Below are 13,671 nucleotides of genomic sequence, written 5' to 3' on the forward strand. Positions count from 1 at the left end.
GGGTGAGGTGTTAAGACTAACACCGTTTCTGGGCTGCATGGGCCCCAGGGGGGCCGAGGTGAAAATGGCTCAAAGGCCTGAGAAACACCTGGCCCCCAGGGAGGCCGATTCTTACAAACAATCACCCCTCCCCAGCCCAGCCTCAGCTTGATTGCTTGGCAGGGCAGGGGTGAAGGAGAGGCCACAGCTGACAATCGCTGTCTGGCCGCACAGCGAGGCTGTCTCCGTGCACTCTGTGGGCCGTTTTTTTTTCTCCCTTTTCCTAGTCCACTCTCTGTGGACTGGGACAGGGGAGAAAAAAACGGCCCACAGAGGGCACTGAGGCACCGGCCCTTCGGCCCATTCCCGAATGCCCGCCTTGCCAATCCGCCCCTGCCCTTGGGCATCCACACGGCTCGGGGGCCGCTGAACCGGGTGACCGATGCCAATGGTTCCTGGCTCTTCCTCCGGAGCCGCAGCAGGCCTCGCCCGCCCATTGAAAGAGATGTCTCCCCGAGCAACCATTAACCGGCCAGCACAGCCCCGCCCGCCCATCCTCGTAAAAGGCGAGATTGCCTTGCTGCGCGCGCGACCTGCTGCTTCATCACTGCGCCGGCTTGTTGTGTGATAAACCCCTAATTTGAAGGTGTGCTCACATTATCTGTAAAATATATATGAAAAAGTATATATATTTTCAGCACGGTACTTAAACCAGCACAATAAACTCAGGGAAAGAACATAGTATGGCCATTGGCATCCTTTCCATCCCTCTAACATAATATACATTTCCCATAAATTAACACAAACACATTTTTGGTGTGGGTAAAGTGGCTGCAGGTTTATTACATACACCGTTATGTAATAGGTGGGTTATCTTACGGGCGATCCAAGGGCAGGCAACCAACTGGGCCGCCTGCCCGCCTGATGAGCCAGGCAGCACTGGGGCGGACCCCGCCTATGCTGCCCTTACTAGTGATCCTCTCCCGGATCACGTGACTGTTGGTACATTACTCACGCCCCCTTCAGGGCGTAGCATTGCATAACAAACCCCAGCTTGTTCAGGCCCACAACCGCCCGAAGGACTAGCGGGACGCCGACACGGTTTCAAGGACTGTCCCATCAGGCTCCTCGGATTTGGCTCTGGCACCCACCATGGTGCCGCGCAGAGGTACCCTTCTGTACCCCTTTGCTTCTGGATCACCCTGTAACTCCGCCTGCAACGAAAAAGAAAAACATTACAATAGTCTTTGCCCCCCTCCTGCCACCACCACGCCGGGTAAGCGGTAGGGAGGGAGACGGCGTGTACATCGATCAAGGAGATCACCAAAATGGTGGGGGAGAGATATATACGCTCCCCAAGTCCTGGATGCCCAGGAAGTGATGCCCCTTATGCGCCACTACAAGGCTCGAGAGGGGGGGGACTCTAACCAGATTCCCTGTCCCTGAAGGAGCCGGGGGGTATGGGGTGCCCAGGCGACACTAGAGAGCTGACCTCTCTAGTGGCCCCCTGTGGGTGCCTCAGCCAGCTGCATAGTATCACCATTGGCATACTTTCCATCCCCCAACATAATATACATTTCCCATATATAAACACACAACACATTTTTGGTTTGGGTAAAGTGGCTGCAGGTTTATTAAATACACCTTTATGTAATAGGTGGGTTATCTTACGCGCGATCCAAGGGCAGGCAACCAACTGGGCCACCTGCTCGCCTGATGAGCCAGGCAGCACTGGGGCGAACCCCGCCTATGCTGCCCTTACTAGTGATCCTCTCCCAGGTCATGTGACCGTTGGTACATTACTTACGCCCCCTTCAGGGCGTAGCGTCACATAGCATTGTTCGGGCCCACAACCTCCCGAAGGACTATAGGAGCGCAGACACGGTTTCAAGGACCCTCCCATGAGGCTCCTCGGATTTGGCTCTGGCACCCACCATGGTGCAGCGCAGAGGAACCCTTCTGTACCCCTTTGCTTCCAGATCACCCTGTAACTCCACCACAGCTCTGGAGGCGGCCACTGTCGCTGCCAGAGCCCCCCCACCAAAACAGCTATAGTCTTACCCGCAACCTCTCCTGTCTAGAGCCTCCAGCAAATCTAGATGAAAGAGAATCGTCCCTACTGGATGTCCCCATCCAGAGCACAATAACCCTTGACGTTAGCCAGGGTCAGCTAGTGTCTGATGAAACAAAAGGCTCTTCTGGCCTGTGAAGTTGTGCCAAGAACTATTCATCCTCATGTGGGAAAGTTCACTGCATCACATGCCTCAGCCCCGTGCCAACTCTGGGCGGGACGAATGCAGACTCCATGGCTCACATTGCCCCCTCTTTTTTCTGACCTCACCTAGCTGCAGTCCTTGTAGCACTTTGCCATGCCATGTATCCCTTATTCCTCATGGGAATTTGCCAGTTTCGTTCCCTCAATGGTGGATTCCCCTAGACATACCAGCTTAAGGAATCTGTCTGATTTAAGCAGTGCACCCTTGACATTAGCTTGGATCAGCTAGTGTCTGATGAAACAAAAATCCCTTTTGGGCCATGAAGTTGTGCCAAGCACTATTCACCCCACGCGGGAAAGGTCCACTGCGTCCCATGACTCAGCCCCGCCCCAACTCTGGGCGGGACAATTTCAGACACCCTGGCTGATCATACTAGCTTCTGTCCTTCTAGCACTTTGTGTGTCTGGACACGTGTACGATTATACGTAACCTTGTCACAGTCCCTTTGCTTAAATCAAGGCGCACAGGAATGTCCCTAACTAGGCGTATGAGACAATGAGCAAGGCTGCCCTCCAGCACTTGCCCTGTATCCCTTATTCCTCAAGGGAAGTTCGTCCGCTCAGCTCCCTCTGGTGAAGCCCCCTAGGCATACTGTCTGTAATATGGTGTCTAACATTTGATGTGGGAGATGCCACGCACTGCCTAGGTTAGGGAACCTTAAGGAGCACACCATTTCCCCCCAGGCGTACCTCTAAGTGGGACTGACTCCACCCAGATGGAACACCAGAGACACACCTCTTAAACTTTTTTACTGCTTTTTTCCACTTGGCACCCTTCTGGTTGCATCTCTGTGTATTTGTGAAGCGCGCATGCCCCCGGGGCACGATGTCGCTAAATAACCAGGTTATGTTACCCCCTTGCTGATAGTTATCTATCGCTAACTGCCCTTACATGGATTGAAGGATTGCTGGATGCTACCTAAGGACTGAATACTTAATGCTCCAACCCAGTTTGACCCCAGAACTTGGGGACTACCCAAGTAGTGACCATACCTTTCATGGTACATCTACCCCAGTGCTAGACTGTCAACGTATTAGGGACACCAGTCCAAAAAGATGCCCCTTCTATAGTCTGGTTCTAGCCCGGAGAAAGATAACCCAGGGGGACAGACAAGTCTGTGGAAACCGATGGGAAAGGGAAAGTTATGTGCAAATACCTGCCCTTTCCTGAATATTGGGAAGGCCCACTGGTCTATAATACCCTGTCGTCATTTGGCTCCAACACATTGTTTACCAAACTTTTATGCACCGCAGCACACATGTTGGATGACAACTACCACAACCCGCCTGCTGCCCTGGCCAAAGCACAGGTGAATATGCCTTAAATGAAGCAACCTGTAACCTGCCCCTGATTGCAGAGAGCACATTTAGCGCATAGACCAGGCCTAGCCAGACTCGACTAGCTTACGAGCCCCTCTCCCACGAAACTAAAATTAAACATAGTCCCATCAGGGGCCTGAGGCATTTCCTTTGCCCTCAGTGGTGTGACCTGGACTGCTGCGACGGGGCGTCATGAGCTCACACACGCAAGTGTATCCATTTCCCTTGTGCTACATCCGCTGGGGGATTAGTATGCTCCACGCCTACTTGCTCAGAGTTGGTGATGGTCCCTCGAGGGGTGAAAGGTCAGGGTCTTATCCCTGCAGCTCATCCATCCCGAATTCTACCGAAAATCTACAGCCTTGCTTTCTAAAGCTGTTCCTGGTTCCCTATTGGTTATGGTCGAAATACTCTACCAGGTTTGAACAAACATCATTAGATAATCCTGTGCCTGCCTAATTCTTAGGGCTAACTGGTTAATGCTTCGCCAATGGATTGCCCAACCAACTGCGGCCTTACCTCATTGATTGCTAGCCCTGGTTAGCACATCAATGGGGTCAAATCTGGTTTTAACAATATATACATTGTGCCCACTATTGGAGACAACTCACCCCATCGTGGAGTGTCAATTACACAGATGCCGACACATGTCACCCAATAGACCTGTTGGCCCTGACTAACTTGTCACCATTTGTGCACTAAAGCAGAAATTACCAAACTTCTTGCACCGCAGCACCCTTGTTCGATGACACTTGCTGCAATCTGCTTGATGCCCTGGCTAGAGAACATGTGAATATGGCTTCACTAAAGTGACCTGTAACTTGCCCTTTGTTTTGGAGAGGGGGGACTCTAACCAGAGTCCCTGTCCCTGAAGGGGGCGGGGGTATGGGGTGCCCAGGCAACACTAGAGAGCTGACCACTCTAGTGGCCCCTTGTGGGTGCCTCGGCCAGCTGCACACACTCTAGCTTTAAGGCGCACTGCCGGCGCGAGATAATGGCCTAAACCACCCTCAGCCAATCGATGCGAAGGCTACAGAGATGAAAGGAGATGAAAAGAGCAGGAGAGAAGAAAAAACACCTCACCTCTATTTGCCTCTGCATTTGGGATGAGCACAGGCAATTCCAGCGTTTTTTCACACACAGTGTCTTATGTTAGTGGCCTCCTTGGTACTATGAACCCGGAAATGGTAAACAAATAATATTTAGAGTGCATAGAAACCAAAGAAAGGTAGTAAAGCGCAATGAAAACAAATTGTTAGTATTATTGTTATGACTATGCCTCATAAATGTAAGGGAATAGACTGGAAGGGAAGAAGGAAGCAAGGAAACAGAAGAAGCCAGTGAGGCGGGTCCATGTGCATCTTATCAGGTAGGGTTGTAGTGCAAAGTGCACAGTTAAATTTACATTTTTGGTAGGAACGGTGGTAGCAGGAGAAACAACAAGCGGCAGGGAAAGCTTTCGCTTTCACTTCCGCTTGAAAACAGAGAAGCCAGTGAGTATTGCGAGTGCGCGCGCCACTGCGAGCCTCGTGCTTTCAATTATTGCGCCCGTGCCTGGGCACGATAATTGACACCACATGGCCTATTAGTGTCTATTACGCATACCAAGCGCGTAATAGACACCAATAGGCCATGGGCGGAGCAATGCACCCGCCTTTGGCCAATTGAGTGCACTCTTTTATAAAAAGACGCACGCATAGGCCAATCGGGTAGCACAACGGGAATAGCACACGCACAAGCATGTGCGATTCCTAGATCAGTGCTAAAACCCCATTTTTTAGGTACTAAATGTCTCGCGCTACAAGTGCAGTGCTGTACACTGCAACGCTAGGCGCAAGACCTAAAAATGCATCCCGCTGATGCTTATCAGTGTCATCTTAGGAGTTTTCTGGGGCTCCAGCAAGACATATTTTTGGGGGCCCTTTTCTGAATCACTTTGAGTTTTATTACACATTTTCTGCTATTTCAGGCTTACAAGATACCAAATAACATTGAATTATATTTTAAATGATTACAAATGGAGTCCTTCTAAAACCGCAAAAACTGATCTTGGCTGGCCCCCAAAATCCTTAGGATGACACAGGGTAGAAAGAGGAAGAGTTTGAGGTAGAGGTAGAAGTTAGTGTAAAGAGGTGAGACAAATAAGCAGAGGTAATATTGAGAGACAAATCACTTTTCCAGGGATCCCCTTTGCCCATGCCTTCAAATGTCTCCGATTAATATTCAAATGCACCCCCCCGTTTGGAGGTAATTTAAGAACCAATCATAATGCTGTAGAGGGAAACTGAGTTACCAGACCTTTTCCCTGCTCTGTAGCTGCTTTAAAAACTCATTTGAAATTTACCAGCAAGAGTGACACTAATACCACAGAAATACCAATAGTTTTTGTACATTTCTCTATTTGCAATTAGCTGCCATTTGATGGAACGTTACAACGTTAGTGTCAGCTACTCTCAAATTAACCTGGTTGACCAGTAATGATGGTACCACTGATGCAGTCCTTTCTGCCATTTTTACTGGGCAAGTTCAAAATCAGGGTCTCAATTTTAGTTTTTCCTCTTTGAATCAAGACCAAGGGATACGCAAAAACCTAGAATGGGTCAATCCAAAATTAGAAAGTCCAAGTTTTGTTCCTTATGTTTTCTGATCAATAGTCAAAATAATGGATGGGTGGCATTTTGTGGTAAACAGAATAGCAACTGCTACGCAGATGCAAGCCCAGCCAGCTTTCAAATAAAAAAGGAAAGACACACATATCCAGTCTGTGGAACATGAATGGAAAATGTATTAAAAACATAGGCACTCAGTTTGAGGCATAAACATTCTCTGCAGTACACTAACAGCCTGATTCATCAAGCCGAAATCGGCTCGCAAAGGGCCAGATTCTGAGATTCTGGCCCTTTGCGAGCGCTATTTTTGCATTTGGGATTCATCATCCCAAATGCAAAAATCGGTAATAGCGATGTCGCAATTTTGCGAGGAATTACATTTAAGGAATCTCTATTTGAGATTCCTTAAATGCAATTCATCATCCATGTAAAAATTGCGAATTCGCAATTTCGGCCTGCTATTTACCGCGAGGTCAAACCTCGTGGTAAATAGTGAAAACTTAGAAAAATGCTTTTAAAAGCATTTTTTTAAGTTGCATGTTGCACACACACATGTCCTTTGGACATGTGTGTGCGCAACACCTGTTTCAATTTGATTAAGGGGTGCTACAGGGTGTCCTTTGGACACCCCTGGCACCCTTTAAATCGCTATCTTATTTGCGATTAGCTAATTGCTAATCGCAAATAAGAAATACTCCCCATTCATTCCTATGGGCCTTTTGCGAGCGCTATTTTTGCATTTGGGATTCATCATCCCAAATGCAAAAATCGGTAATAGCGATGTCGCAATTTTGCGAGGAATTACATTTAAGGAATCTCTATTTGAGATTCCTTAAATGCAATTCATCATCCATGTAAAAATTGCGAATTCGCAATTTCGGCCTGCTATTTACCGCGAGGTCAAACCTCGTGGTAAATAGTGATTAGCAATTAGCCAATCGCAAATAAGGATTGTGTAGGAATCGCAAATCTTTTTGCGATTCCTACATGAATCCCGTTTTGCGAGTCTGTAATAGCGATTCCTTATGAATCGCTATTATAGACTCGCAAAACGGGTCTATGATGAATCAGGCTGTATGACGCCTATTATGAGTTGGTCAATTTGAGTTTGCAGACAAAATACTGTGGCGAAAAAAAGTAGATTGAAAAGAAGTCGTGTCAAAAGTGTTGTTTCAAACAAATAGAATGAGAAAAGTAATGGCTATAAAAATCAAAACATTTCATGCCTAGTAGGGCAAAAGTAAGTCTTCTGGGCGCAGGAGCAAGTGGCATACTCCAGCTAAGTAGCCAAAAGCATTTACAGTGATGTAGGAAAGGGTTGTTATTGGTTTTTAGTGTTCAGTGAACAGTATCAATAAGGGGAAGTTATATAGGTTTTGAGGAGTTCAGACAAGGATTGGGTCAAGGAACAGTAAGGCATTTGATAGTTCAGGGAAGGGTAGCATTATGGGGTAGTTCAATGTATTAAGGGTTCAGGAAGGGTAGAGTTGAGGGGTAGTGAGGTTTTTTTTAGGATTCAGCGAAGGTTAGGTATAAGGTGAAGCAAGGGGTTTTCAGATTCAGGAAAGTTAGCATTAAAGTGTAGTTATAGTAATGGATTTGTATGGTTCAGGGAAGGGTAGTATTAAGGGGTAGAAATAGTAGTTTTAGGGTTCAGTAAGGGCAGCATTAAGGGGGGTTCAGGGTTTTTAGGGTACAGGTATGTAGACAAAATGCTTGTAAGTGATTTGTAGGGTTCAGGGAAGGATATTGTTTAGGAGGATTAAATGCTTTCCGGGCAAAGGCAGGAATAAGGAGAAATAAAGGGTTTTTAGGTTCAGAACAGTAGAGTTAATGGATAGTAAGAGTCCTTTAGGGCTCAGTGAAGGGTAGTATGAGGGTAATTGTTATGGTTCAGGTATTTGTAGCGAAAAATGGTATTACGGGTTAGTATTAAGGTGCAGAAGAGTTTTAGGGTTCAGGGAAGAGTAGCAATAGGGTGAAGTAAGGGGTTTTATGTTCAGGGAGCGCACAACGTTAGGGGAAAATAAGAGCTTTCTTTAGGGAAAGGTAGAATTTAGGGTTTTTATGGATCAGGCAAGGGTAGGACAGTAACACGTTTTAGAGTTCAGGGAATGGTAGTGTTTAAGAGGTAGTAAGGGGAATTTAAGGTTCAAACAAGAGTGCATGAAGTCTACTAAGGGGATTTTAGGGTTCAGGGAAGGGTGGATAAAAGGTTAATATACGAGTTTTTAGGATTCACATAAGGATAGCATTGAGAGGTAGTAACGGGTTGCAAAGGTTCAGGGAGTAGTAGTATTAAGGCGCAGTTAGAGACTTTTAGTAATCATGGCAGCATAGCGTTAAGGGGTGGTAAGGGGATTTTGGGTTTCAGGGAAGGGAGCATGAGGGAGTACTGTGGGGTTATTAGGGTTCAGTGAAGGGTGGATAAAAGGTTAATAATTTAGGTTGGGATAGCATTGCAGGTAGTAAGGGGTTTGCCAAGGTTCAGGAATTAGCATCATTAAGGCATAGTTAGCGGCTTTTAGGGTTCAAGGAGGGGTAGCATTCGTTGGCAGCAAGGTTTTCAGGGTTCAGGAAAGAGCAGGGTTAAGAAATAGGTAGGTTTTTTAGGGTTCAGGGATGGGAAATGTAGAATGTATTATGGTGTTCTTAGGGTACACTTAGATACATTTAAGAATGTATTAAATAAAAACAACTTCTAAAATGTGACCTTTTGGAATTATCATAGGTAGTAAGGAAGAACATAACATTGTTATCTCAACAACTTCAACTAGATTGGTCAATTTTGTCTTGAGATCTTTAAATACTGACTGAACTGAATTTGCTATTTTTGTTGATAACTCCTCACTTAAATCTGCTGATCACTATGGAATGGAAAATAATTGTGTGTACCTGTTTTTTTGACGAAATTCAACACAAAATTCCCAAATCCTTTTGGATTAATGCTACGATTTACCACCTGCACTCCTCAGCTGGTAAATTGAACAGGGGGGCCAGTATGGAGCAGTGCTGCTGAAGGTGACATGGGAGAGAAGATTAAATGGTCTGGCATAGTGAGAATGCTATTTAAAAAAGAAGTCGACAGGGGATATGGACTAGGCCTAGGCTGCGCTGCAGCTCAATTCCAAAGTAGTGTTAGTGTAACTTGCTGGACTTCCCAGAGGGTACAATAAATTCTGGTATTCCCTTATATGAGAAATCCAGACTAGGTGCCTCATTTGAAAGGCCATCACTTTTTTTGGATGCACCGAAGTTTACAAAGTTTTGTAAAGCTGGTAATGCGTCAGAATCCTACATCTCCCCAGGGGAGGTGTAAGAGTGGTGCAATTTGGAGAAATACATTATTTCTCCTTGTTTTTCCTCTTTGTATAAGAGGAAAATACCATCAATGATTGCCATCCCTTCCTGTACAAAATCAATCATTCCAGCAATGCAGCCACCCTTGACACGTGATGCAAGGGTCCCTGCACTGATGCATGGCAGCCAATTGTGCGCCAGCGCAAGAGAAAGCACACAGATGCGTTGTATTCTTGTTAATACGATGCATCCCTTTGCTTTTAAAACGATCCCACTCTGCGCAGCAAAATGGCATGCGGTGCCGCACTGCATCAATTTTTTGTAAATGAGGGTCTAGGTGTGGATACAGAAGGTGACTTAGGATCAGTTGGCGTGATGTCCCGCATGTAGAAAACATAATAGGCGGCTAGATAGTTATTTACTAACATTTTACACGGACTCTGGCATGACGCTAATCACCGCAAAGAATTACTTTGATTTACTTCCCATTTAAAATGTCAGCAAGTACATCGTAAGATAAAACAGTAAGGCATGAAAATCTAAAAACCCTTAGTGAATATAATACCTAGCTAGGGTCAGGGCTTCTGGGTGCTCTAAAAGGGCGTGGTATACCTCTCAAAGAGGTGTGGCCAATTCAGTTAAGGGTGTGGCCTAAATCATGAGTACTAGCATTGTGTGTCCCCTCAATAAAATGGTTCAGTTATTGATACACAGTTTGGCATGCCTTAGAGGGTATGGTTCTCCTTCCTCCATAGTGTATTGTTGACAGCATGGTAACATAAGGACTTTTTTCATCTCTCAATCGACTACAACCAACTAAAATAACGAAAAATCAAATAGGCTAAAATATGTCACTGACATTAATAAACAATGCAAACACAAGGAGATGATGGACGGAGTGCTAAAACTTTTCAGACACTCACCTCCAATTACAGATCGAGGTGAGTGTCTGAAAAGTTTCAGCACTCCATACATCATCTACTTGTGTTTGCTTTGTTTGCCCTAAGTTGGCAGGGTATGCCCAGATGTGGGTCCCTTGCTCACTGTGCGACTGGATTCAAGCTAGCCTGGCTGATGAGGAGTGTTACGCTGAAACCAGTCCCAGAATGTTTGTTAATCCAGAGAAGACCTGGCTTGGCAGTTTGGGCTGGACTGTTCCAATAAATAACAGGGTCAAGACTGATTTGCATATGGTTGTGTCTGAACCGGTTGTTCTGAAGCGAGCTAAAGAACGATGATGGACTAAACCCAGATCTGTAACTGGGGTTGAGTGTCTTAAAGGTTTCAAAGCTCCTTCCATCATCTCCTTGTGTGTGCATTAATAAACAATGCACACAGTAGGGATGCATAGTTTAACAGTATTTACTCAGTTTGACATATGCACATTGAAAAATAATGGAACATATTATCAAGAACGACGTTAAAATTATCGCTGCTTTAGCGGCAGGAAACTGCCGCTAAAGCGGCAATAATGGGCTTGATAATATGCCCTTGTGAATTCCCATAGAAGGCCAGGTTTGATGTCCTTCACACCAGAACCTGGGCTTCTATGGGAATTCACAAGGGCATATCATCAATCCCCTTATCGCCGCTAAAGCGGCGATAATGTTAACGCCGTTCTTGACAATATGCCCCAATGTCTGCACTCAGTCGAATTACAATAATTACATTTGTGAACTAGTACTGATACTGGGAGTGTCCAACAAAACCAGTAGGGCTAAGCGACAATGTCCACAATAATCCTTTCCTCCGTAGCTTATCAGTGGTAGTTTATCACTATTAGTGTGCTGAATTTACTTTATGTCTTTAGTGATTGCATAAATTGCCAAACCAAGATTGAACAGTGATCGCTATACATTAATTTAATCACAGAACACACACACCCACCGTTCACGAACAGGAGTTCACCATCCATACAGTCTGGGGTAATGGACAATCACCGGTCCAACAATGACTCTCTCATCCAGTCCTGCCTGATATCTGGATGACAGTAGCTCTGGGGATGATAAAACATTCAAAACTGCAAACGCTGTTCACTTCTGAGACAGAGAATGTGCTACAATCGATTGACAATGTTCTCCCGATTACACCCCATAATGCCACTTTTGTTCAAGAGTAGAAGGCCCTGGCTTCAGATAATTTATTTCTCTACGATGGATTTTGAAAAAATGAATTTGAAAATATAAAAGTTAAATCGCTTAAGGTTGCTGGCTGCAATATTTCAAATGTCCTCTCTGCACCTTCCCTGTAAACATGGAGGGGATGTGAAGACCTCTTACCATGCACCTCAATATAATGTTTTGGGTTCACGTGATAAACATGACAACAAACATGACTCTCTCATGCACAGTTAGGGGCTGATTAGGATGGCGGACGGACTTGCGTACGTCCGCCATCCCTGAGTAGGAGGGACCGTCCGCATGGGCAGCGGCGGTCCCTCCATGGCAATTAGGATGTGACCGCCACCCTGGCGGTCACATCCTGTAAGTTTTGCATTGCGGCGGGTGCTGCTTGAAGCAGCACCCGCTGCAATGTAAAAAATGAAAGCAGTGCATTTGCATGCACAAAGCGGCAGGCACCGCGCGGTGCCTGCCGCTTTGTGCACGCAAAGGCAGGCGGGTACCATAGGCACCCCCCAGGCAACCTTCACCCAGGGGGCCCGCAACGGGCCCCCAAAGTGAATGTCCGTATGCCTTTCCACGGCGGAAAAGCCGCTGCGGAAAAGCATTACTTTCCCTACATCCTAATATGGCTGGCGGTGTCTGATAGACACCGCCAGCCATGTTAGTGCTTTTCCGCCGCGGTCGGAAGGCGACCGCGGCGGAAAGGCTGCGGACGGAATCCAAGACCCACCAGCCATCCTAATTTGGCGGTGGGTCTTTGGAGGCTCCGCAGCGGTTTTCCCGCATCCTTCGGGCCGGCGGTGCCTTCCGCTGGCCCGGAGGATGCGGGAAAACCGCGATCCTAATCGGCCCCTTAGTCTTTTGTAGGTGTGGATCATACGTGTGGCTTGCATTGGCACATTAACATTGGATATATATGAGCAAGTGAGTGGTGTGCGCTCTGTGGAACTGGCAGTTTTGTGGTAGGCTAAGTGAGAGAGGTATGAAGGCGTTATTATTCAGGTGAAATGTATCGGGTGAAACCACCACGATGATGTTGATGCTTCTGCGTTTCAAAAAGATAGGGGAAATCCAGAGAGAAAATCACTCTCTTTAAAGGATTTCCCTCACCTGGCATGACGTCAAGCCGTAACATCTCTACTATTGAGAAGTGACAGTGAGAAAAATGAACACGCGTACATTGATGTGCTTGCTGTCACTGAAAAAAAAACAGACTGCCTGTCACTTATCAGGTCTGCCATCTGCTATAGAAGTGAAAGGGTCAGCAGCAGTCTTTGCACACTTCGACATTGTTGTGCTTTATACTTTGGTGGACATAACTCTGCCAAGTTCGCTGTGCTGGTTAATTGTCCACAATTTTTAGAATAATCCAACACTGTGCAGTGGCAAGCAGGCCATTGTAAGAGGATGGTAATGTCTTAAATGCAAACATGAACAGGAATGGCAGGCATCTGTCAAGGTTTGCTTGACTATCAGCCGAGACACATCTGTACAACATTAACCACTCACCAACACCTTGGGCTTCTCCTGCAAAGTGGGCCAGACTGTTTGCCACTCACTCTGCAAACCCGTGCCTAACTCACAAAAATGATCAGCCATGGCAAACATATCATAGAATGAGCTACAAATGATGGTTGATGAAATGTGAGGGCAGACTACAACCCCCAGCCAGCATGGGAAATGAGGGCCAGGATTGTGGAGAGGGTGAAGGCTTAGTCCAATGTGTGGTGCTCACAGGATGACATCCACAAAAAGTGGAAACATTCCTTCCCTCGAAGCCCAGTCTCCCCATCCTGCTCTGGGGACAGGTGGTGGGTCTCCCAGACTCCTCAACTTCAGGCACTGGGAGGAGAAGGTGCTGGCGATCTTGCATGCTAAAGGCGCTATGGGCATTGAGGGTGGAGTCAGGGCCGGACTGGCAATAGCGAGCACCGGGCAATCCCCCGATGCGCCGCGTGGGTGGGGGCCGGTTTTGGGCCCCTGGGGGCCGTTTTTGTTACAGGGCCGTTTTTGCAGCATAGCTGAAAAATCGGCCCTTGCAAAGAGCTCGGCGGCACCTCCAACC

Source organism: Lissotriton vulgaris, chromosome 1_1, assembly GCF_964263255.1.
Source record: "Lissotriton vulgaris chromosome 1_1, aLisVul1.2, whole genome shotgun sequence".
Lineage (NCBI taxonomy): Eukaryota > Metazoa > Chordata > Amphibia > Caudata > Salamandridae > Lissotriton > Lissotriton vulgaris.